The sequence below is a fragment of the Rhinolophus hipposideros genome, assembly GCF_964194185.1.
Source record: "Rhinolophus hipposideros genome assembly, chromosome: 8".
NCBI lineage: Eukaryota > Metazoa > Chordata > Mammalia > Chiroptera > Rhinolophidae > Rhinolophus > Rhinolophus hipposideros.
Genome location: NC_138054.1, coordinates 25,096,612 through 25,123,496, shown reverse-complemented (window position 1 = coordinate 25,123,496; position 26,885 = coordinate 25,096,612). Strand labels below are relative to the sequence as shown.

Genomic DNA, 26,885 nt, shown 5'->3' with positions numbered 1-26,885 from the left:
TGGGTATGTCTGGCCTCTGTGTTGTGGAGAAACAGCGCTTTTGGGTTCCTTGTGGAGATGCAAAAAGGAAGACCCTCACTCCCGTTTCCTATTGTAGTCAGGGGGTTTGTGTTCAGACTGAGGATATCTAGCGGCCTTCCAAAAGAGCACACAACGTGGGGCCTGGGAGATGAAGCCAAAGAAGTGGGCCAGACTTCCCTTCTACTCCCCTTTGCCCCAAAGAGGAGTGGACTATACAACAGCTCCCTCCAGTTTCTCTTTTCTCTTATCCCCACTTGTGCATTTGCATCTCACTTCACTGAGAGAGCTAGTGGTAAATCTAACTGCATAATTTCCCAGGCTGACTTTGAATGGAGGGAAGTAATGACTTTGGAGGTAAGTTTGCCCAGGCAACAAGAAATAAAATTGTTTCTGCAACATATGCCTGGTCAAATATTGGACAAATAGCTGACCCTCTCCAGAAAGCATCACGACTTCTCTGTACTTCTCTTCCTCTCCTTTTCCTTCAAAAGGGAGGAGAAAGTCCCCCCCGCCATCCCCTCAGACTGCAGAGGGCAGGCGCCCTTCAGAGTTAACTGCTCCCCTGAGTCATTCCTTCACCAACCTCCCAACCTCCTGGACATAGGGTCCCCCCACATTGCTTCTCCCACAGTCCAGCCTCCCTGCTGGTATGAAGCACAGCCTGCAGACTGCACATGGCTGGACTTACGCCAACAGCCCTCCTACCTACTATCTTTAAGTGTCATGAGTGGAGTTCCCTGGGAACAGACTTTGAGATGGAGATTTACTGGAGAGTGCTCTTGGGAACGACACCTATAAGGGAGTGAGAAAAGAAGGCTCCAGCACAAGGTTGAGCAGCGTACAGTTGTAACAGAGGCCTCAGCTGGTCCCACAAGGAGCTCTGAAGTCCAGTTGGCCCTTCTGAGAGATCCTGAATGGAGGCAAAGAGCTGCGACCTTGGTACCTCTGCATTGTCTGGTCATTGGATGCAGTTGTGGCAGTGGGAGGAGAACATAACCTTTGGCCAAGGGCAATTCCTAGGGAGGGACCCAGGCCTTCCACCCCCCATCAGCAGACAACACTCCTGGCAGCCAGGAGAATGAGTGACTCGGTTCTGAAGGGAGATCTGGGAAGTTACATGCCTGCCAGGGACCAGGGAAAGAGGAGGATGACGCTCTGGCCTCCAGTTCCTGCTGCTCCGGGTCACCCCTGGGTCTGTCCTGTCAGGAGACAGGGCCAAGGGAGGAAACAAGGAGTTTCCAGGGAACCCCACCAGTGGTTGGGAAAGAATGAGCACGAGTTGGGACTTACTGGGCAGGCTTGGCGTGCAGAAGGTGAACTGGTGGCCATCTTGGGGATGGAGTCCAAATGGTCTGCCTTAAATCCAAGTGGAGAGTCCACCACAGCCAAATAATTTGTCTGCAAGAAGCACCTGACCGGGAGCTAATTCTAGGATGGTCTAAATCTATGCCACTTCACTGGATTCCCAAAGGTTATTGTAAGCCTACTCGGCTTCAATCTTTCTGGCGTGTGTCATTTTTAATGCATGGCAGACTCATGGGGACCCCAGGAAGAGAATATCTGAGAAATGTTCAGGGAAATGTTGAGCAAAGCTAGGAGCACTGTCTGCTTATCTTTTTATCTTCTATGTGTTTATCTTCTCCCTCCACACAACGTGAGTTCACCAAGTCACTGAATCGGGTCCGTTCGGTTCTCTGCTGTCTGTTCATCCCCTTGGTATCGTTGCCACATCTTTATTTTCCCATCTCATTTGGGAGGAGAGACAGCGGGTGGCGGCCAAGGAGAGGCTATGTGAGAACGAAATGGGAGAAAAGTCCTGCTCTCTGCCACTGCCAACCCTTCTCCAGGCTGCGTGAGACAGTGATTGGTTGGGAGCAGTGAACAGTGGAAGGCTCTGGCCCTGCAAGCCCAGCCAAGAGCACTCACTGGTATAATGCTACGCCGCACTACCACTCTCCCCACACTGCTATGCAGAATTAGACGGAACATCAGCTTGTCCTGATCCCTCCAACGAACCTCACAGAGTACAGTCTGATGTAACCCACAGCCTGTGACACACTGAGCCTACAACAGCATTTAAAGTGTGGCAAGGGTGAAATATTGCCCCACTGGTCTGAAATGGCCTTTCCACCAACAAAAACATCATTATGACAACAGGAAGGCGCCAAAAGCCAGGCACAGCATAGACAGGAAAGATCTCGCTTTCTCTCCCTCTCACCTTTTTGAAAAAGAAAGAGCTTTTAACACTTCAGTGTTTGGCTCATTTCCTCAGCAACACTGGCCAGGGCAGACTGTAGCTGCATCCCCATCTGGGCACCCAGGAGTCAGGGGCAGCTCTTGGCTGGAAGACTGCCTGCTGGGCCAGGTCAGGGGTGGCGCTGTAGGTACTGAGGGCCACAGGAGCCTGATGGGTAATTTTTGTTTGTTTAAGCCTACTGGTTTCTCTTCACTTTTCATTCCAGCTCTGCCAATTAAATATTTAAATAATCAAATGGCAAATGTCTATTGAAAATCCACAAACCCAAGTACTCTCTGAAAAACCCTTGTACTCTTCCTACACCACTTCCTCTACCCAGAAGTCCTCCTCCCTCTTCTCTGCAGATACACCTGGAAGACCTGAGGTTCACTTTGTTCCAGAAGCCTTTTCTGATCACCTCTGCTGGTGATCAGAAGACCTGCAATCTTTCCTTCGTTTCTCCTTACTTCCTGCATCACATTCCTAGCCCTCTCCTTTCCACCTCAAATCCCTCAGATCGATTTCTATTCCCTTCCTTCTACCCTAGTGCAGGCTCCCACTATCCCTTGCCTAATTACTACTCTTTTCCTGCTTTCTGCCTTTTCTCTTGCCTTCTTCAATCTATTCTCCACACTGCAGTGTTCATTCTAAAAGACAAATATGATAATGTCACTTAACTGTCCAAACATTTCTATAACATCTGTTCTAAGTGTTCTACATGTAAAATTCGTTTAAAGCTCACAATAACCCTATGAAGCAAAGTTATTTCTCCCATTTCACAGATGAGGAAACCAATGCCCAGAGAGGTTATGTAACCTGTCCAAGGTCACACAGCTAGTAAGTGGCAGAGCCAACATTTGAACTCAGGCAGACAGGCTTCAAATACCACCCTCTCCAGCAAAGCACTACAATTATACTGCTTCTGAATGGCTCTCCACAGCTTTCAGGATAAAATCCAAATTCCTTAACACTTCAGGCCTCTCATTTTAGACTCATCCCTACTCACTGGCTGACATAGCCCTGATTTCATTTTTTTTAAATTGCTGAGTAATATTCCATTGTGTATATATACCACCTCTTCTTTGTCCAGTCACCACCTATATTGATGGGCACTTAGGTTGCTCCCATATCTTGGCTATTGTAAATAGCTCTGCAGTGAACACAGCAGTGCATATCACTTTTCAAGATAATGTTTCTGTTTTCTTCAGCTACATACCCAGAAATGGAATTGCTGGGTCGTATGGCAGCTCTATTTTTAATTTTTTTGAGGAACCTCCAAACTGCTTTCCACATTATGGCTGTACCAATTTGCAATCCCACCAACAGTGTATGAGGGTTTTCTAAATCCTCGCCAGTACTTATTGTTTGTTGATTTATTGATGATAGCCATTCTGACAGGTGTGAGGTAATACCTCATTGTGGTTTTGATTTGCATTTCTCTGATGATTAGTGACATTGAGCATCTTTTCCTATAGTTATTGGCCATCTGTATGTCCTCTATGGAGAAATGTCACGTCCTCTGCCCATTTTTTAATTGGATTGTTTGGGTTTTTTGGTGTTAAGTTGTATGAGTTCCTTATATATTTTAGCTGTTAACTCTTATTGGATGTATCATTTCTGAATATCTTCTATGAAATAGGTTATTTTTTCATTTTGTTGATGGTTTCCTTCAGTGCACAGAAACTTTAGTTTGATGTAGTCCCATTTGTTTATTTTTATTTTCTGAGAATTTTTATAAGACTTTATTTGAGCCAAACTGATGACATATTCTGGGGAGCAAGATCTCAAATGTTCCCTGTTTATTTTTGTTTTTTGCTGTCCTTGCCCAAAGAGACATATCCAAAAAGATATTGCTAAGACCAACCAGTCAGCATCTTTAAATGCAGTGCCAGTTCATAGATATATGTGGGGCAGCAGGCCAAACACAGAGAAACCCCTGGGGGAGCTTCTGGCTTTATAGCTGAGCCATCAAACAGCACTGGGGACCCCTCCAGACCAATCCGGAATCAAGTGAGTCAGTGAATTAAAAACACTTCAGAGAAGTGAAGATTTGAGACAAATGTATTCAGCGGCATTAAAAGTGTGGGATGTGTGTGTGTGTGTGTGTGTAGGATGGCCACTGCCCTGGGCAGTCTCAGAGATGGTGCTGATTAACGACCAAGCTGCCAGCTGCCTTCCAGCTACACAGAAAGGTGAGAGAGGCCAGGAAGTAGGCAGCTGGACTCTCTAAACACTCCTCTGCCCAGATGAATTTTCTTTCTGGCTAAGAATGCTGGTCACTCTTGCTACCTGGTCACTGACCCCAGTCCAGAGAAAGTCCTGGCTTTCAGACACACCCGGCCTGAGGGTAAGCGCATCTGCCTGCCCACACTTTACTCCTGACTCTTTCTTGGAGCCCTCCTCAAGTTATTTAGAACACCACAGGGGCTCGTCCATTTTGATGGTATCAGCTGTAATCTTGTCCTGATAAACTGATTGCACGGATCTTTTTAAGTATATTTGTTGGAGGTTTCCAGGGAATTTTTCTAGAGCTTATCTGATTAACTGGGGCCAATTCACTAAGCTCCCAAGTAATGGAATCTGCTTTAAGCTTCAAGACATTGAAACAAAGACACTTAGACAAAGATGGCTGAGATAGAATGTATAGTCCAACAAAGGTTATGTTGTAGACAGAGAAAGACAAGACCTTGGGACAGAATTTATATATCCGCAGGGGTGGGAGTGGCAAGTACCTCAATCCTAAAGGACAAATGTGTGACAGTGAAAGAGGCCTCCTTTTCTACTTAACTACCCAGCACGTAGTCATTGTTTTTAAAACAATCGACTAATTTTGAATCTGGTACAAGACGGTAAAGAACCAACAAGAACTAAGAAAGATCTACAAGAAACAAAGCACAGCGCCTGAGCCAGGCAGGGTGGAAACTGGGCAGAAGGGAGACAAGGTTGGGAAAAAGAATTTTTCCTGTCTAAGAGTTGATGGTTTGGGGGTTTGGAACCACATGAATATATCAATTCTTTCTAAAAATTAAATTTCAGAAATCCGTATTGTTTGATTTACTTTGCTATTTTGAAAAATAAATACAACATCCAATATAACATTTCAATTAGGCAGATCTTCTGGAATTAGATAGAAGTTACACAAGTACATATTTCTAGGTGTGGAAAACACAGTTGTCGGGGAGCTTGGAGCCGCTTTCTCCGTGCTCTGCCTTAGTCTAGGCCTCACAAGGGCCAGGGACGTGCCCTTCAGGCTTTGCTGAGATATGCTCAGTGACAATCAACGTGATGTGTGTGACTAGGTGACAGGCCAGTGACGACCTGCAAGTCTGCGGTACCAGGGTCCACGGCTGGGGCAGCGACTAATAACCCTATTTGGGGAGAGCAGTCGCTGCTGGAGAAGCCAAGTGCCAAGGAGCGAGGTTGGCCGAGGCCCTGCCCAAAGGACCAAATGAGACAGGAGGGATGCAAACAGCTGCCCAAAATGCCGGTGTGCAGATAGGAGTCAACCAACAACGGGATCCATGCCAAGGGATGAGATAATAAAGAAAATTGTACCCTGGTGGGTTTCAGGTGAAAAGTGTGGTGTGGAAAATGACACAGGCCATCTGGGCAAATCGGAGAGGTGCTGGCCACTGAGAGCTGAGCTGGAAAAGTATCTGTGGGAGAATGCCTGAAAAACACCATCACCCACCCGCTTAAAGGTGTGTGTGTGTGTGTGCGCGCGCGGCGCTAAACCGTGGCAAAGTGGAGAAGTTAGAACTAGAGCTGAAAGTATGATCTGGTCACCCAGAATGAGAACGCATAAACAAGATAAGAGGGGACTGTGTAGAGGAGAAAAGTTTAAATTAAAACGTCTTCAGCCAAGCCGCCATTCCAGGGCCCCTGGGAGAAGTAGAGATAGGGCAGCCTCGGAGGAAGGAAGGCCAGGAGTGCTCTTCGGGGCCACTCTTTTCATGGGGATACGGTATCTGGCAGCCTCCAGAACAGGGCCCACCATGAGAGAGACGCAGGTTCCGCCCAAGCCATAAAATCCTTCCTCTGGGCCCCTGGGAGCACTAATTCTGCAGTATGTGGCCCAGAGGGACTGAACAGTCATAGATGAAGGAAACCCCTTTTAGCTCAAAGGCCACCCACTCCCATCCTGCTCAAGGACAGCCAGCTGCAAGATCTGAGCTCTGCGTGTCATCACACTGGTTCCCCACAGGCCTTTGAGCGCCAGCTCAGAAAAGTCCCAAGTGTCCCAGGTTCTGTGGGGTAAGGTCAGTGCACACACTTCCAAGACAAGCAAAGAGAGGCGGCTCTATAATTTCCTAACACCAAGGGAGGAGACAGAACGAGCACAGACCATATAACTTCTCGAAAAGCACAGCTGGCAAACACACCCACACTGTGAGGTTGCAACTCCCTGAACTAATTAAAAGGCAGAGCGATGAGAATGTCTGGATTGCTGCATTAGCATCTCTTGGGGAAAATATGTTTATGGTATTGCGTACCCAGGGCTCCCTCTTCACTTCTGAGAGCCAAGTCGAACACAGGTGATTACGGTTTAGAACTAAATATGTATGTAGGGGGTGTGTGTGTGTATGTGTGAGTGTGTGTGTGGGAGTGGATAAGAACTTAGAGAGAATTACACTGTGATCAGCCAAAGCAGGCTACTATCTTCCCTCTGATTCCCCTTAAAGATAGAATTATAGGCAAATGGCTCAAATTGCACCGTGAAGGAAGTGGTGTGGCCATTCAGGAAATAAAAAACAACCTCCAACCTATAAGGGGGTGTTTTAACATGTCAGCCTTGGGGAAGTGTCGGTTTTCTCTTTCTTTCTGCTTGGAGCCAGAATGGGCCAAATCAACATTAAGAGTATTTTCTGCTTTATGAATCTATGAAAAGGAAAATTCTTTCGAACTCTGTTCTTGTAATAACACTCCATCAGGTTTGGAGGATTCTCCTAGTGTAGAAAGCCTGAAGCACTTTCATATCTGATTGGGGGTCCCAGAGGGAGCTCAGTTGGCAGGGTCACCTCCGGGACTCTGCCTACCTCAAGGGCCACCAGGAGAATTATTTGATGAGGGTACTGGGAATGTAGCTGAGCTGCTGAACGCCGGATGAAACTCTTGACACCAAGAAAAGGGCAGAGGCAGCGTGCCTCTCATCTCTCCCCTGGGGAGGGAGGGCCCTTGTGGAGCCTGGACTTTATCCCAAGACAGTGATGGATTGCACCGTCCAGGCTAATGGAAAAGAAAGGAGAAAGGCTTTTGAGCAAGATGCTGGGGGATGTCGCAAGTGTCCCTTGGCTCAGACTCCACTGGGAATCAATCCCAAGTCCTTGACAAACATCCCAAGTTGAAACAGCAAGAGAACCCTTCAAGGTATCTAACAGAAGAGCCGCGCCCTTGGTGGGGGAGAGCCTGCTGCTGTGTTCCAGGTGGGAAGTAGCAGAAAGGAGGCACAGCATCAGCAATGGCCGAGGCAGTGATGGTCGATACAGGCCACCTGGAGACAGAGGAGAGTGTAGCTCTGATCCCAGCCTCAGGAACACGTGAATCATTGCTCAAAATTGTGTGAGGCCCCCGGGACTCCGTCAGGCAGGAGCTGGGCTGTGCCTTCAGGGGGCCTGGAGTCCCAGTGACTCTACTAGGAGGGAGCTCAGGTTCAAAGATATGTTGGTTGGCACTATGTTGCCCTTTCTGCCTGTGTTCCTTGGGCAGGCATCAGGTGGGGAGGGGTTATATATATATAGGGTGGCATGTAACCTGGCAATGTCCCTGTGAACACATCAGAGGGTGGGAATTACCTGTAGTCAAAGAAAAAGAAACTAATGATTCAAAAGTTATCAGTAATTTATCCAAATTCCATTTGGTGGGAAGACTATCCATAAGCAAGGAATTATGAGGGAGGGGTGAAGGACATGGGCCTATGGGTGCATTCCCCAACCTTCCCTCAGTTTTCTAGAGAATCAACAAATTGTTTCAGGACCACAGAGAGCAGCACATGAGCCCCATTGGGGTGCACCCACCCCCATTTTGTTCTTCTATGCCAAAGGTTGTGTCCTTTACATCCAGCCCAGGCTCTCGGTGGGAGCTCTGAGGAATTTCTGAGGCTGTGCTGAGAACAGCAGAAGTCCACTGCACTATACCTTTAGCGCTGGAATGAGAAATCAGTTTTCTTTATTCCCAAGTCTGTCCTCATCCAGCACAGTACTAATAACACTAGGTAATATAAAGTACTTAATATACCCAGGTACTGTGTTCTAATTTTATCCTTACAACCCTAAAAGGTTAATTCTACTATTATATTCATCTTATAGATGAGGAAACAGAGCTGATCACAGACAAATTAAATGACTTGCCTGAGGTCACACAAGCAATCTAGTTCCAAAGCCCATCCCCAAGTTACTCTGCCATGGTTGTGTTCTTGAACTTTAGAAGTGCAAGTAAGGCAAAATGGTAAGAAACATGACACTTGGCTCATGACGTCATGACAGACCTGGAAAAGCCATCTGCTTTAATGCCTCCTACATAGAGTTCCATTTCCTATTAAGATTCTACCTCGTAGTATCACCTGCAAACACTAGGACACGTTATATAACTTCTCCATGTTCCTGTCTCCTTTCCCAGTGGAACAATTAAGTGAGCGAGGCGTCCTGGGTGGATTTGTAATAGGTGAAATACTCTAAAGCTGCAAAGGAAGAGAAGTCAGAAATGAGAACATCTGTTCAGTTTTCTAAATTGTGTGATATTGTGACCTAGACGAGAGAATCACAGGCTTGCAGAGCTGTCAGGGACCTGCAGACCGTAGAATCCATGTCCTGCAGGAGGTTCAAATATCATCGGGGTGAATGATATTTGATATTCAATGATAGTCAACCAACACAAGAATCCTTCTAACCACTCTTGAAATGCTGCTGGGGCCGCCAGCACCAGTGAGCTCTTTAGGTCCACAAGGAGCCATCCCTTCTCTGCAAGGTACCCTTCCTCCACCAAATGCTCCCACACATTATGTAATAGTGTTCTCCAAAGCTGATTCTTAGATTGCATCATGGCCATCTCACTCCCACCAGAGGGCCCAATTCTGCCCTCTGAAGAGCCCAGAGTAAATCATATACCATTTCCCTGTGGCAGCCCTACACATGAAGGCGAGTTATTGAACCTCTCTTGATGCTCTCTTTTCCAGACTAAACTGTTTAGGGTTCTTCAATTATTTGTCATTCATCCCTATTTCCAAGGCTTTCACCATCCTTATTACTCTGAATACACTTGGCTTTGTCAGTTGTTCCCCTAGCCTTCTGCTGATTCTATAGATATTTACTGACTGCCTACCAGGTACATAGTAGATGCCGAGAATGCACAGAAATAAACAAATCTCTGTCTTGAGGGGTTCGTTGTCTTGGGATGGGACTGCGGTGTGCTCTCAAACAATTGCAATATGGTGTGGGAAGTGCTATGACAGAGGCAAGCCCAGGGACTCTGAAAGCCCTGAGGATGGAGAAGCTGACAGGTGGCGGGGTGTGTGTGTGTGTGTGTGTGTGTGTGTGTGTGTGTGTGTGTGTGTTGGAACCTGCACTCTAGAGGGGAGAGAGAGAGAAGAACCAGTTCTGGGAACTGCTTATGGTTTGGAACTACTAGAGTCAGGGTTGTGAGTCAGTGGAGGACAAGAGATAGGCTGGAGTGGTCAACAGGGGCCCGACCATGAAGGACATTGTATGAGACCATTCTGAGAGCAAGAGGGAGCTACTGAAGGCTCGCAAGCAGGAGAGTGACAACCAAATTTCGATTTTAAGAACAATCGTTCTGATTGCAAGTTGGAGAAAAGATGGGAGGCAGATGTGAGACTGGAAGCAGGAGATGCCACAACCAGATGAGAGCAGGGTAAAGCTATGGCATCTCCTTTTTCTGGAAACTGTGCGTCTATTGGTGCTGCCTGCGATTGTGAACTATACTGGTGGCCACAGCTCATTCTTGATTCACATCAGGGGCAACTGAACCTTTTCTATAGGAATAGCAATATTAGCTCTCCCCCCAGTTTTAAATGTGTTTTAAATTTAATTGTTTTTTAATCTTGTTTTACATTTAATCTTGTCAGTTTCAGCGCCTCCTTTCATGCTGTTGAAATCTTTGTGCATCTTGATTCAACCCCTTCATTTTTACTTAAGGGGAAATACTGAACAGTTGCCAAAGGGCTCACGGGTAATCAGTACTAGAACAACACTGACCCAGGTTTTTTGACTCCTAAACCAGGCACCCTGTTATTTTGCCTCTTTAGGAAATTGATCTGTTTAAAGGAACTGGAATCAAGATTGACTAGACGCAGCTTACTTGGAAGAACGGGTCTTAGCTTACAGACACCAAAGGCAGGAAGGGAGGACTCTATACCCCTTTCTAGTATTTCCTCCTGTTGACTGAAAAGATCCCTAAGTTTGAATCTACAATCAACAGGGATGGCATTACACATCTTCAGGCAGCTGAAGGTCACAGTTGTTCAAACCCAATCACTGAGGCACTTGACAATGTCAGAAGGCTTGAGAGAATTTCATAGGGTGAAAAAAAATCTTACAAGCTAATGAATGCTTAACAAAAGCTTCTCTATGGAACTGAACTAGTTCAGAATGTAAAAGCTGTTCAGGGAGACTGGACAGGTGATAGGAAACGGGACACCCCTGCAGGTGGGGCACGGGAGAGGAAGGGGAGGGGAGCAGCAAACAGAAAGCTTCCCTGGATGAATGCCTAGAGAATCAGGGTCCTTCTCACTTGGGACCTAATCCACTTGATCTCTGGACAGAACTGTTTTCCACAGCCCCATGGAACCTGGAGACTCATTTGCGCTGGGCCCTGCTCACTACAATCTCTGACCTTGATCCTGGCAATCAGCAGTAAACTGTGTCTAGAGCCCCATGCCCAGGTTGACCAGCGTTTCGAGCACCAGTCTATTCACCCACGCCAGCACAACATGCCATCATTAGCTTTTTTCCTCTTATCTCATTTTTCCTTGATGTTAATTTTAAAAAACAAGAAACAGAACAGCCCTCTACTTCTAACCAGCTCATCCTGCATCTCCTCTGGTGAACTTATAGGACACCCCCACCCCCACCCGACGCTTTCCCAAGATTCAATCCATTCCCCACCACCCTCCACTTCATTCCTCACTTGAATACCATGCAAGTCCCACTAGTGCAATGCTTTTTTATTGCTTTCTGTTGTTTAGCCAAATGCCATATGGAAACATGAGATATGTCAGATGAACAAGAGCATTATTGATCCCTTCCAAATAAGCATGTGCTTGTCTTCTAATAACTGTTGATTGGCCAAATTTCACCAAGGCAGTGGAGATATATTCTTCAGTTGAGGGACTATAAAAATAAACCTTTATCTACTTTTCAAATAACAGCTACCCTAAGCGTTTTTTAAAAGAGGAGAAACAAGTCATGTGCATTTTGCTCTGCGCCCTAATACTCATGGTCCAAGCTGGAAGCCCCACAAAGCCTGAGCGGAGACACAGACCATCTCCCAAACCCTTTCCCTGTGGGTCTAACAAATTCTCCTTCCTGAAGCCTCGGCCTGAAGCAAGTTCAGGGTATCGGGTGCCAAATGCTTCACTAAAGACATCAATTGGAGAATACTTTTTTAAAGAGCATTTTCTATAGCTTTCTGTCTGGTTTCTCACACATCTTCAGTGACACCTGACAAGCTTTATTGAAGTGAATGTATTTGTCTGTATCAGGGTTACTCAAATTGCCGCTCTTCCTTGCCAGGAAATTCCCATTTCTGGCAAGAGGTGCCCACCTGAAGTCCCACATGGCAGACAAGAAAAGCCTCGCTGACACAGAGGGGCTTCCAGAGAATGAAACACACACCACTTTTTTAAAAAGTAAAAGAATAAACTAAAATAAAAACTTCCTCTGCTCACCCACTCATCCTGCTGCCTTTTGGCGAAAACACTAGGCCCTGAGCGCATTTACACTGGGCACATACCACCGTCTGAACAATTGCTGCAACCAGGTGAATCACATCCCTCGGCCCCAGGCTCCTTCAAAGCCGGCGGACTTACCCAATGACTTGATGCCGATGCGATGCGTGGGGACGTCACACACAGGGGACTCCGGGGCGCATCCTCACCCTCAGCCCGGGCAGCTGCGGACGCCCCGCGTCTCGGCGCCTCCAGGAGCCGGTACGAGCCGCCAGTGGGGGCGAACCCCAAGGTGATGCGGTCAGGTCCAGGTTTGCTGTGTGATTGCTTCATACCACAGGGCGCTTCCTGTCCTGAGCTGGAAGAAGGAAGGAGGGGTTTTCTTAGGAGATACAGATTTTCAACCAAATTCCTTTTCTGTGTGTGTACAAGAAGGTGCGTTGCAACATTATCGGAAAGAGGAAATAACTGGGGGGAAAATGCTTGCCAGTTGGGGACTGAAATAAATCATGATATTTTCATACAGCGAAATAAAAAAGAGGAGCATCTGTGTTTGTTGCTATAGAAGTTCTCTAAGATGTGCTGCTGGGTAAACAGAAAACGAGTTGCAGATAGTGTTTCCAGTAAGGTCCAAAGCGTGTTTATTTTTGTATATGCTTAGAAAAATGTCTAGAGTGATTCACAGGAAACTTGAAACAGCGGAAACTTGGGAGAAGAGAATTGGGGTGGGAAGAGTGATCTTACTTTTGGGGCACTTTTTGGATTTTCTGTTTACCTTGTGTATGTACATAGTACTTTTATAATAAAAGAATTTTTTAAAATTCCTTTCTTGCCTAATGAAAAATATTTTTTGTCAGCTAGCCAGGAGTTGCCAAGAAACAAAATTCCCCCATCAGCAATCAAGCTGCAGTGGATACTTTTGAAAAGAGAAACTCAATATCCTCCAAAAGTATATCCAACAGTGGCTGTCAGTTGTCGTCAGAAGATAGATGCTGATACTGCCACATGTTGAGAAACACTGAATTAACACACTCTATTTTTAGTTTTATAAATGTATATGCTAGAAAATTTCAGCCTATAGAAAAATAGTAGAATGAGCCCACATGTACCCAACACCAAGCTGCATTAATTATCATGGCTAATCCTATTTCACACCTAAGCCATTCCCAATTCTCCTTCCATGTCCCAAATATCAACTCATTCTATCCGAGGGTATATATCCTGATAAGTTAAGAACTCTCTTTTTTTAAAAACACTAGTACTATACCAAGGTATGTTTTTAAAAATTATCAATAATCCCTTTATATCATTGACTATCTAGTAAGTACGGACATTTCCAAATAAGATCTATACATTGGATTTGATTGCTAGGTCTATTACATCCATTTTAATTTATAGGTTTCTCTCCCTCTGATTTTTCCTTGCAAGTTATTTATTGAAGAAACCAAGTCATTGGTCCTGCAGAATGTCCCACATTCTAGACTTTGCCAGTTATGTGCCTGTGTTGCTTTTAGCGTGCTTTTCTGTCTCTTCTGTTTCCTGTACCTGGGTAGTTAGATCTAGACTTGGTCTGATTTGAATCTAATTCTTTAGCGATAACATATAATGTCCTGTGCCTTTCTGTGATACTAGCTACCCTTGATGATTATTACTGGTTGAACTGTGTCCCCCAAAAAAGATAAGTTGAAATCCTAAGCCCCACACCTATGGACATAAACAGGTTAAAATGCTCACCCTAATTCAACCTTATAAGAGAAGGAATAGTTGAACACAGGCAGACTCCGGGAGAAGATGGCCATGTGAGCGCAGAGGCAGAGACTGGAGTTTTGCATCCACAAGTCAAGGAAGGCTACAGGTTGCCAGCAAACAGCAGAAGCTAGAAGAGGAAAGGAAGGCTCCTCTCCTGGAGCCTCCAAGGGAGCACTGTCCCATCAGCACTCGGTGGTACTTGGTTATGGTAGTCCAGGAAACTCAATACAATCGTCATTGCCTAGAACCACTATTTCTTTAGGGGCTTGTAATATTATGATTTTCCTTCTTAAATATTGGCTGGAATACTCCTATAAAAGGAACCATTTTGGGTATTTGGTTACCCTAAAGTTCAATTCATATGGCAAAGGTATATTCTTTCTCTTTACTTGCCTGTTTTCAAAACAATGAGTTGGTTCCCCAGTATCACCCAAAGGTGAATGACGGTGTTTATTTAATCTTTTCAGGTAGTATCATTATAAACTTGTGAATTATCAACATGATTCATGTGTCTCAATCCTTTTCACTTATTCTCATTCATATCTAAATTGTCCCATCTGTCGTCAGTGAGCCAGAGCCTTGACAAGTTGATTTCTGAGTCCTTTTGACATGGCCCCAGGAATTCTGGGTATGTTGTGATATTCCAGATTCATCATATGTGTTTCTTATCTCAGACCAGAACCATCCATTTCCCCAAGGAGCCCTGGTTCCTTAGTGGGAAAGAACATGTAGAGGCTATAAACTGGCACTAGGGGCATGCATTGCATTTGACTGGTCACCATTTCTAGACCTTTTAACTGGACAGAGCTAGGAAAGAGATTTTTCAAAATAAGATGGTGTATTATCAGTTCATACAAATATTTTCTATTAAAACTTAAGATTGTAGAATGTTTATAAAAGCTTTTATTCTATATTTCCATCCCTGTCTCTTAAGGTAAAATTCTTGGTTTCTATTAACGTTAACATAATTACCTATTTGCTTTGTCCTATAAAACATAGCTAAGTTTCAGAATAATAATATCAATATTATTACTAACAACATGAATATTGAAAAGTTTAAGAATTTTTTTGAGTTCTTTTTGCCTTATGATATCTCCCACTGAGATGTAACTACAACTTCCTCTGTTAAAAGTCTCTTGAAATAATTCCTCTCTGTGTGGTTGGCCATCAGCTCAAGAGTTAGAAACATTTTTTGTTTTGTTTTGATTTTAGTGAATTGCCTTTTTTTCAATTTTGATTTAATGTAGTCTATCTTTTTATGTAAATTACTCACATGACCCAAAATCAAACCTACAAAGCAAGGTGTATTCAGAGAAATCCATAATAGCTTTTTACCCTGTCTCTTTGTAGTTTCCTCCATCCCTCCAGATAACCATTAAAAATCATGACTTCTTCTTCTTTTCCTTCTTCTTCTTCTACTTCTTCTTTTTTTGAAATGAAATAAAACCACTGTTTTGCTTGTTTAATGTCAACAAGTACTTTATTGAGGTGACTTTACATGTAAGTGTACAGCTTGGTAAATTTTGACAAATAAATACACCCATGTAACTAGATCAAGAGAAAATAGACTTCTATCACCCCCGGAAAGTTACCTCGTCCCCACTCCAAGACTAAAGGTGTTTCAGTTATCCATGCTGTTGTATTAGTAGTTCATTATTTTTTATTAACACAATTCCATTGTATTAATATACCACAATTTGTTTATCCTTTCACCTATTGGTAGATTTCTGGATTGTTTCTAGTTTTTGTCTATTATGAATAAAGCTGTTAAGAACATTCTCATGTAAGTCATCTTTTTGTCGAAATATGCATTCATTTCTCTTGGGTGTGTACTCAGAAGTGGAATTGTTGGTCATAAGCAGAGTTGCTCTGGAACCAGCTTGTACATCTTGGGGCTGAATATGCACATTTCTTCCCAACTCTACTTTCAGTGACTTCATGTTAGCTTAAAATCGGCCATGGTGGGAAGATTTATGCCATGTTACAAAGCAGGACTTCCCTCTCCTCCACCCCCAGAGCCACTTGCTAAACATGGACAAGCACACCACTAGCCAGACAGTAGGTTCATATTGAAATTTATTAGCATTTGGCAGTTTCCTACAATAGTTGCTCTATTTTACATTTCCACCAGCAGTGCATGAAGATTCCTATTGTATCTCATCTTTGCCAGCACTTGCTATTCGACTTGGTCTTTTAATTTTAGCAGTTCTGATGGGTGTATAGTATTATCTTATTGTAATTTTAATTTGCTTTTTTAAAAGTTTATTGGGGTGACAATTGTTAGTAAAGTTACATAGATTTCAGGTGTACAATTCTGTAATACATCATCTATAAATCCTATTTAGTGTTCACCACCCAGAAGCAGTTCGCTTTCCATCACCATATGTTGGATCCCCTTTACCCTCATCTACCACCCCCTCCCCCTCTTACCCTCTGGTAACCACTAAACTATTGCCTGTGTCTATGAGTTTTTGTGTCTTCATTTGTTCATATTGTTCTTTTGTTGTTTTTAGTTTTATATACCACATATCAGTGAAATCATACAGTTCTCAACTTTTTCTGTCTGACCTATTTCGCTTAGCATTATAATCTCAAGATCCATCCATGTCATCACAAATGGTAGTATTTCATCTTTTCTTACCACCGAATAGTATTCCATTGTGTATATATACCACAACTTCTTTATCCATTCATCTATCGAAGGACACTTTGGTTGTTTCCATGTCTTGGACACCGTAAATAAAGCAGCAATGAACATTGTAGCACACGTGTCTTTATGTATAAATGTTTTCATATTTTTGGGGGTATATACCCAGGAGAGGGATTGCTGGGTCATATAGTAATTCTATTGTTAATTTTTTGAGGAGCCTCCACACTGCCTTCCATAGCTACTGCATCAATCTGCATTCCCACCAACAGTGTATGAGGGTTCCTTTTTCAACACAGCCTCTCCAACAAATGTTATTTGTCATGTTGATGATAGCCATTCTAACTGGGGTGAGGTGATATCTCATTGTGGTTTTTATTAGCATTTGTCTGATGAGTAGTGATGTTAAGCATTTTTTCATATGTCTATTGGCCATTTATATGTCCTCTTTGTAGAAACGTCTCTTTAGGTCCTCTGCCCATTTTTTAATTGGATTGTTTGTTTTTCTGTTGTTCAGTTGTTTGATAATATTTTGGATATTAGCCCTTATTGGAGGCGTTGTTTGCAAAAATCTTCTCCCATTCAGTTGGTTGCCTCTTTATTTTGTCGATGGTTTCTTTTGCTGTGCAGCTTTTTAGTTTGACATAGTACCATTCATTTATTTTAGCTTTTACTTCCCTTGCCTTTGGAGTCAAATTCATAAAATGCTCTTTGAACCCAAAGTCCATAAGTTTAGTACCTATGTTTTCTTCTATGTGGTTTATTGTTTCAGGTCTTATGTTTAGGCCTGTGATCCATTTTGAGTTAATTTTGGTACACAGTGACAGATAGTCTAGTTTCATTCTTTTCGCACCTGACTTTCCAATTCTCCCAGCACCATTTATTGAAGACGCTGTCTTTTCTCCATTGTATGCTTTTGGCTTCTTTGTCAAAAATTTTCTGTCCATATCTATGTGGTTTTATTTCTGGGTTCTCAATTCTATTCCATTGGTCTGTGTGTCTGTTTTTCTGCCGATACCATGCTGATTTGATTATTGTAGCCCTGTAGTACAAGCTGAAGTCAGGGAGTGTGATTCCTCCAGCATTATTCTTTTTCTTAGGATTGCTAATTTGCATTTTCTTGATGACTAATGATGTTCAGTACCTATTCACAGGCTTACTGGCCTTTTGCTGTGTAGGTATTTACGTTTTTTCATTTTTTTTTAAAGCAATGCTTATATTTTCTTAGATAAATTGTAGCATACTATACAGGCTTTAATTCATCTTGCTGTTTTTGCTTAACAGTGTATCTTAGAGCACCCGAGATGCCAGGATATGCCAGATAGAATGTTGCTTCTTACAAAATTACTTATTTGAAAAGGTGTGTCCATACCCTGAAGAATTTATATGTTGTATGGAGATGAGTCAATAAGATCACAGAAATTTTTTTCTTGGGCCTTCGCTCTACTAATGGCTGGTTTTCTTCTGGTATTGTAGTATTGTTGACACTTAGTAAGGTCTAGTATTGGAGATTAGTGAATCCTCTGCCCTGATTGGGGGTCAGAAGTTGATGTAGCCACATAAGAAAATGTTTCCTTCTCAGTAGTCATAACATCCCCCCTATGTCACCAGGTTCTTCTCGACCACCCTTTCGTGCATGCAGTTCCATGTCATTGTTTCAGTATTCATGTTTCAAAAAGGTTCATCCTCCAATTCTTAAAAGCAATACAGTGTCCCCCCACCCCCCGCTCCTTAGCCACAGTTTTGTTTTCTTCAGTTTCAGTTACACATGGTCAATGGAAGCCTGAAAATCCTAAATGGAAAATTCCAGAAATAAACAGTTCGTAAGTTTTAAATTGCACACCCTTCTGAGTAGCATGATGAAATCTCGCACCATCCCGCTCTATCCCGCCTGGGACATGAATCATCCTTTTGTCTAGTGTACCCACACTGTATAGGCTACCAGCACATTAGTCACTTAGTAGCCCTCTCGGTTATCAGATTGACTGCCATGGTATCACAGTGCTTGTGTTCAAGTAACTCTTGTTTCACTTCATAATGTCCCTCAAGTGCAAGAGCAGTGATGCTGGCAATTCAGATATGCCAAAGAGGAGTTGTAAAGCGTTTCTATTTTATTATTTTTGTTAATAATAAATTTGTGCCTAATTTATAAATTAAACTTTATCATAGGTATGTATGTATAGGAAAAAACATAGCATATATAGAGTTTGATACTGACCACAGTTTCAGGTAACCACTGAGGGTCTCGGAACTATCCCCCATGGATAAAGGGGGACTGCTTCACAGAGAATACATACTTTGTCCAATTCTTCTGTGAATGCAATTTGGTGTGAAACTTCTTGGACTTAGCGTTATATACATATGTATACATATAAATTCATTCATGGGAATAATTTTCAATCTACACTGCTGTAATTTTGCTGAAAAAACAAAATATTACAGTTCAGTTTTCCATCTTGATTGGTTGGATGCTACTCAGAAAGGATTCTGTGTCTAGCACTGCAGCTCAACTCCCCCTGGGCACCTTAAAAGTAGATTGAGCCATAAAGCTGTCCAAGTTTTAAATGCAAACAGCTTCTAGCCCAGCAACTTCACCTATATAAATTTACCATATCACAAAAATATAACGTGTATGTTCAAGGATGTTTATTGCAACATTATTTGTAATAGAAAAAAGAAAACCTAGAAATAACCAAATGTCAATCAATAGAAAACTGGTCAAATTATGGTACATCCGTCTAATGGAAAACTATACAGATGTTTAAAAGATAAAAACAATTTAAATGTAATATTGTAGCACATCATTTAAGATAAATTAAGCAAAACAACAGGTGAAAAATAATGGTTATAATACTATCACATGGGTAGAAGCTTTAAAAGGAGCTAGATGATGGAAAAACAGATCTATTTTATATAACTATATATTCAAGTAAAGGCATTTATTGTTTTAGAGGAATACACTGTTAACTGCTTCCAATGTGTACTTTTAGGACAAAGGCCTGGTGGGCAAAAGGAAATAGAAAATTTTACTTTATATTTACATATTTCTGAAGTCCTAAAATTGTTTCACTATGCAAATGATTTTTTTAAAATAATGGTTGGCTAGAATCTACTTATGAGAACACAATCAGACAACTTTTGAATGTGGAACGTTGTATGAGACAGAAAAAAAATCAATGTCATGAAAAACAAAGAAAGGTAAGGTACTGCATTAGATTAAAATAGACTAAAGAGACATTAACAATCAAATGTAAAGTATCTACCTTAATTACATTTTGGATTAAAAAAATTAAATATACATTTTGGGGACAAGTGCAAAATTTAAATACGAACTGAATATTAGATGATATTTTTGAATTACTAATTTTCCTAGGTGTGATATAAGATTGTGGCTATGTCACGGAATGTCTTTTCATATGTCCATTGGCCATCTGTATGTCCTCTTTGGAGAAATATCTATTCAAGTCCTCTGTGCATTTTTTAATTGGATTGTTTGGTTTTTTGGCATTGAGTTGTACAAATTTTTTTCATAAATTATGGACATTAACCCCTTATCAGATGTATCACTGGCAAATATCTTCTCCCATTCAGTAGGATGTCTTTTTGTTTTGTTGATGGTTTCCTTGCTGTGAAAAATCTTTTTAGTTTGATGTAGTCCCATTTGGTTATTTTTTCTTGTGTTTCCCTTGCCTGAAGAGATATATCAGTAAAAATATCACGAAGGATAATGTCTGAGAGTTTACTTTCTATATTTTCTTCTAGGAGTTTTATGGTTTCAGATCTTACATTTAAGCCTTTAACCCATTTTGAGTTTATTTTTGTACATGGTATAAGAAAGTGGATTCATTTTTTTGCATGTATCTGTCCAGCTTTTCCAGCACCATTTATCAAAAAGAATGTCTTTGCCCTAATGTAAGTTCTTGCTTCCTTTGTCATCGATTAAATGACCATATAGGCATGGATTTATTTTTGAGCTCTCTATTCTGTTCCATTGATCTATGTGTCTGTTTTCATGCCAATACCATGCTGTTTTGATTACTGTAGCCTTGTAGTATAGTTTGATATCAGGTAGCGTGATACCTCCAGCTTTGTTCTTCTTTCTCAGGATTGCTGTGGCTATTTGGGGTCTTTTATGGTTCCATACAAATTTTAGGATTATTTGTTCTCATTCTATGAAAAATGCTATTGGTGTTTTATCATAGAATGTCCTCATTCTTAAGTGATGAATGCTGAAGATTTTAGGGTGAAGTGTCATTATGTCTGCAACTTCCTGTCTACAAAAATTATTCAATGAAAAAGAAACCTGAGAGAGCATGTGTGCAAATGTGGCAAAATATTAATAATTAATGAATTTAGGTGAAGGGTTATATGTGTTCATTGTACTTACAGAAAACCTTCAACTTTTCTGTAGATTCAATATTTTTCTTTGAAAAGGTTCAGGGAAAAAGTAATAGTACTGTTACCATGGAACCCATAAATTACTGGACTCATTATAACGAGTGTCTCTCAGCCTGAATTAAACCAAAAAACAAAAGCTTGGAGCCACCAGAACTCTGGTAAGAGCCTAGATTGACTTGAGTTCTGGGACAGCTCTTACCTCCAGATGCCATACCCCTAGTATCCCTCACCCTTTGTATTCCACACCCAGATCTGGACTCAAGCCAATGAAGTTTAGTCAAAAACGACCTGGCCTTTTAGTTTCACAGCCACTTAAAGGGCTTTAGCTGCTTTCCTAAAGTAGCAAGTCAGGTGGACTGTAATGGGGAAAAGTTCCAGTGGGTCAGTCTTTCTGGTATGAGGCAGGCTGTCTGAGTTTGGGGACCCAGGAAAAGACTGAGTCTCTAGCAGGGGAAGTGGGTTTCTTGGTGGTGAAGAGTTGGGTGACTGGGGAGAGAACTGCTGTCTTTAGGAGCCTGCGGTTCATTCACGTCTGTTGTACACTACCTACCATGTGCTGGGCACTGTACAACTAGTTAGTACAGGAGTACAACATACAATGAGTATGTACTCTGTGCAGGCCTTTGCTAAGCATTCTATCTAAATTGCCTCCAAAAGCTACCTTAGATACTACTCTCTTTCACAATAAGGAAACTGATCCTCAAATGGGCTAATTAACATATTTTGCCATGTATAATGTGCACTTTTTTGCCCATGTTTGTGAGGGAAAAACAAGGATGTGCATTATAGTAGTACTATAGTAGCATTATAGTAGTACTAATTCCATATCTATATAAATGGCTTTAATTTTTTTATTTATGCTTATGAGTTAAAAGTGTAACTCTAGAAATCAATAACGATATCCATATGCAAAAAAATACTCCAGTATATGATAATCAGTTTTGTTGAACTTATGATGAACTTACAACGATGAAGAGTTCTTGGCCTTCTATGATGGGTAAATATCATAAATTTGTTACCAGTACATAAAACTTCTTGTACCTTGTATCTGTTCTTGTGTTTTGTAATTACTTGTTACATAAAATTTCTAGTACCATAATACGTTAAAAAATAAACGCTAAAATTCCTTTATAATACAAAAAACAAGTACCCAAATGTAAACAAATAAAAACTTGAATTAAAAATATTAAAATGAAAGATTTTTCCCCTGAAAGTTTGGGCCAAAAACGTGGGTGCACATTAAACACGGGAGCACATTATACATGGCAAAATACGGTAACCTGCCTAGGATCACGCAGCTAAGAGTGTTGGAACTGGGATTCCAATCTGGTTGTCTGTTGTCACAACTCTAGCTACTGACTACTCCCACCTCCTGCTCGGTTTCCAGCCACCTGGCACTTCAGTTCCTCCAAAAGACCCCAGTTCTCTAGCCTGGGGGACTTCCCCTGATGTATACTTTCACCAAACCCTTCTTTGCTCAGCTATATCTTACCCATTCTTCAGCTTAATGTTCAGCTATCATTCCTCAAGAGAAGTCTTTTTGAAGGTACCTCCTCCCCTCTACCGTCCTTATTATACTAATAATCTTATGTTTAATTGTCAATCCTCCCACAACCTCTGGGCTCTTGGGGAAGGGAGGGTGTCTCACTGTCTTAGTTATTGAAAATCTCAAGCCTTGGTATGGGCATGTGAAGGGTCCTAATTTTCCAACTCTAATCTCAGATTCTGATGTCTTGGCCAACATCAGAAAAATCACTTATAAGGAGAAAGGGCCAGATGCGGGGAGGGAGTGGTCAAAGCAAGCAACTGAGTTTCTGGTAATCAGATTTAATTGTATAAAACTTTGAGAGAAACAGTGTGGACACTGAATCTTAAGCAATTCACTTTTGTTATAGGAGGCATGGTGAAGAGAGACTCCCCAAGGGTTAACAGAATCATTAATGGGGCAACAACTTCTATTGAGAGATGACATCCCTGAGGGATGGCGAGAAGGCAAGAGTACCCATGCTCACCATCCCCATCTATCCATCCATCCATCTGATGATTAGTTCACAAATACTTACTGGGCTCCGTCTGTTCTACGCCAGGGCACTGGGGAATAGGGTAGAGAACCAAAGGAAGCCCCTGACCTCACGGGGTTTACATTCTAGTTGGGATGACAGTTAACTAATAATCACAGAGAGAATGTGTCAGGTGGACATAAGCAGAACAAAAGAAAATGAAACAAGGTGAGATGATAGCAAGTGATGAGAAGGGCAGTTTTGGGTACAAAGGTCGGAGAAGGTCCATCATTGAGAGAAACATGGGTGAAGAAGAAAGTAAGCCCAACGGTTACCTGGCAAAGGGCATTCTAGGGTCTCATTAGTCATGCTGACACAATGGCAGTAAAACCTGAGCCTCTTCCATCAGCACTTTTAAGTAACTGCTCAGTATTGAAGTTGTCCAGGAAATGAGGATAGAGTCACCAATGCATGCACTCCCTGGTACAGGCACTTTGCTAAAGCATTTTACAGAAGGGAATGGCTTGTGGCAGGCACTGTATACCTCCCACCCTCACAGTGGCATCAGGCTTCTCAAACCCACTCCCTCCTCCCCTGCCCCTAGGACGAGAACAACCTTACTCCAGCATTTCATTTAGAATTTGGGGCCAGCTAATCCTAGGGTGACTCAGGTTCCTATTACCCTTGGCCTCCAACTGAAATGCAACTCCCTCAGGACATGTCTCCTTACCCTCCATCCTGAATTGTTCTCCCACTGACCTCATCCCCCCCTGCTCCTGGAATTCCCTACCACCCCTCCCCAGGATGTCCTCTGGGGCTCCACATTAGGTAAACAACACCCCAAACCTCAGCCTTTTCTCTGGAGCTCTCTTCTGCTCCGTGAAAGCTCCTCCCAGCCTTCCTTTACCACCGTCTCCGAGAAGGCGGCTCATTCTCCCGCAGGCTGTGGGGACGCAGAGGAGACCAGCATTGTCCTAGTTCTACTGGTGCTTTGCGAGTCCCTTCTTTTAAAAAATTGTCCTTTGATTCTTATGCCATCCACCTCTTCTCCTCTCTACTTTTCCTCATTGATGCCCCCTACATCGATGCTGGGTTTCCTCTGATAGTTATTGAGGAATTAGTCACAGTGTGCCTTCCACTCCTGCACTTACCATCACCATGGGAAATGTCAAAATCTAGCTGATGATTCTCCTAGAACCCTGGCCTCACAATTACTTGGCTTCTTCAAACCCAATGACCTTATCTGCTCTCTAGTCAGCCACCCACAGCAATCAAGTGGTCTAAAGCACAAGCACAAAGACCGGAAAAGAAAATGGAGATGGGTGAACAGGAAGGTAAGAGGAAGCACTAAAAAAGATGGCGGGAACCATGATTTTTCTCTAGAAACTGGACAAGGAAGCTTAAAATGCCATTTTGAGGGTGGGTTTGACATACATCATGATGACTTCATGTGGTTTAAAAACTTACTTGGTCTGGTCAGAAATTAACGCATTCTGGTTAATAAAATATTTTTTGTTTAAAGAACATGACCACATTCACATTCACATTACTAAACAGAAAGAAAAAAAAATTCCATGGAAACTTTACTAAATATCATTTAACCATTATTTGCTGAATAAAATATCTACTGCAGTTACAGAACACTTCTGCACATTTTATTTCATTTTAATCTCAAAACAGTCCTGTCCTTGCTTTTCTGTATAATCGTGCAGTGCCTCAGCTCCTTGTTCAGAAATCTAGACACGAGACATTGGGTCAAACAAAGCTGGCTTGACCAAATGGTATTCTGGGGTCCCAAAGGAGGGCCGGTAGGCAGAGAAAGGTAGCCAGCATGCGTAGAGCTGTGGAGTGGAGGAGGCAGCCCAGTCTGCAAGGTTCAGCTGACTAAAGCATTTGCCTCTATGCCATGGGTCAGCAAACTTTCCGTAAAGAGGTAGGAAGAAGACAATACAAAAGAAATAGCATGGCTATATTCCAGTAAAACTTTATGGACACTGAAATTTTAATTTCATTTAATGTTCACCCATCATAAAATACTGCTGCTCTTCTGGTTTTTGTCAACTATTTACAAATATAGAAACCATTCTTAGCTCATGGGCCATACCGACAGAGCCAGTGAGCTGCACTTGGCCTATAGGCCACAGTTTGCTGACCCCTGGTCTATGCCAATACACCTGTACAGGAACTTGGCAGCTGGCATTCTGTTTATGAACTAACGGTGACAACAACAGCTGCCATTACACTTACTCTGTGCCAAATACTACAAAAACACTTTGCATATTTATTATCATTTAACCTTCAGATAATCATGCAAGTTATTATGCCATCCCCACTTTACAGATGATGAAAACAGGGCTCTGGGCAGATAATGTGCCTGAGATCACACCACCGGTGAGGGTAGGAGATTCCTCATCACAGACTGTGCTCTTAACGAGTGTGCCAGAATGCCCCCCATGCTAGCTCTCCACCATATACATTTTTAGTTCTCAAGTCCCCTCTACATATCCATCCTCCTATATCTTCCTGCTGTTTTGCTGTTTTGCTTCTTGCTTTCACTGCCTCTTTGTTCCCCACCTTAAATTTATCTTTTCCCTGGCCAGGCAATTCAGGTATCCCTGAAAGGTGGACACCTGGAAACTTATGTCTTCAACTTTATCCAATTCCATGGGTTTGGGTCATAGAAGCTTGGGACTCCTGTCTAGGAGCTGCTGGAGCCCAAAGTTGAGTTTCACACAAAGCCCTTAAATGTGCTGAGTGTCAGAGCCAGGAAAACCCAGACCAGTGTGAATTATAAGGGTGAGAGTGCCCAAGAGGAAGGGGCATCAAAGGTTGGAGTATGGGCAAAGCTAAAGGAAGGGAAGGGAAAGGAAGAAAAAGGAAACGAAAGGAAGGAAAGGGAAGGGAATAGAAGAGGAAAGAAGGGGAGGGGAGGGAAAAGAAGGGGAAGGAAAGGAAGCAAAGGTAAGCTTGGGTTGGTCGCCCTGGGTGGAGCAGAGAGTGCCTAGGCTGTCCTTCAACTGTGGTCAGCTTTGAGGGGCACTGGTCAGGCAGGTCTGGCTTGAAGGTACCTGGTCAGAGCAGACAGGCTCATCTTGGGGCTCCCCTCTTGTGAGCAGCAATGTTCTTGGACATCATTGGCATCTTCAGCTCTACCCCGTTATTGATCCAGGCCCCAGGAGAGAATGTCTCAGATGGGTCCAGATGAACCTATGCCAGTACTGTAGAAAACTGGTGCTCAATCCTGACTGGGCAAGACTGATATCTAAGGGGCATTTTTGGCAGTGCTGACACTGTGGTTCCAGAGAAATCTGTTCATTTTAAGGCCAGTATCCAGACAATAGAGTCCAGTGCTGGGTGGAGAAGGATGGACAGATCATGGAAAGAGTCCAGTCTCAGCAAAGAAAGCACAGGAAATCAAGGAAATCAGGAAATCAAGGTTGAAGCCCAGTACTTGCAAGGACCACGCAATCATGGCAGAAGATGAGGAGGTCAGCAAGAGGAATGCCAGGTCTTACCAACTGCAAGGGACGAGAGCCCCACAGGCTGCCAGGCTTGGGGTGTAGTGAGAACCTCAGGGCTGGAAAGGCTTTCTTAAATAACACCCCCAAATCACACACTATTGATTAGGCTCGTATACAATCGATGAAATTTAACTACATAAAACTTAAGAACTTCTATTCATCAAAAGAACTATGAGGAAGAGAGAAGACAAACTGCAAACTAGAGAGATCGGCAGCACATACAACCAACAAAAAATTAGTATCCACAATATATAAAGAATACCTACAAATCAATTCTATTAAAAAATGGGCAAAACACATGAACATACATTTCAGAAAGAAAAAAAACACACACCATGAATTAGCAAAAATGAAGAAGATTGACAATATCAAAAGATGTGAAACATCCCACTCTGGTGGAATATAAAGTGGT

The 26,885-nt window shown here is 42.6% G+C and overlaps 1 protein-coding gene across 1 annotated transcript in view; it reads right to left on the bottom strand.

The window, feature by feature from the left end:
* BCAR3 (BCAR3 adaptor protein, NSP family member) overlaps positions 1–12,587 on the bottom strand; it is a 184,311-nt gene extending 171,724 nt beyond the window's left edge. The window contains exon 1 of the mRNA XM_081056768.1: positions 12,300–12,587. The gene's annotated coding sequence lies outside the window, so the exon portion shown is untranslated. The remainder of the gene's footprint in view (positions 1–12,299) is intronic.
* Positions 12,588–26,885: the final 14,298 nt, after the last annotated feature.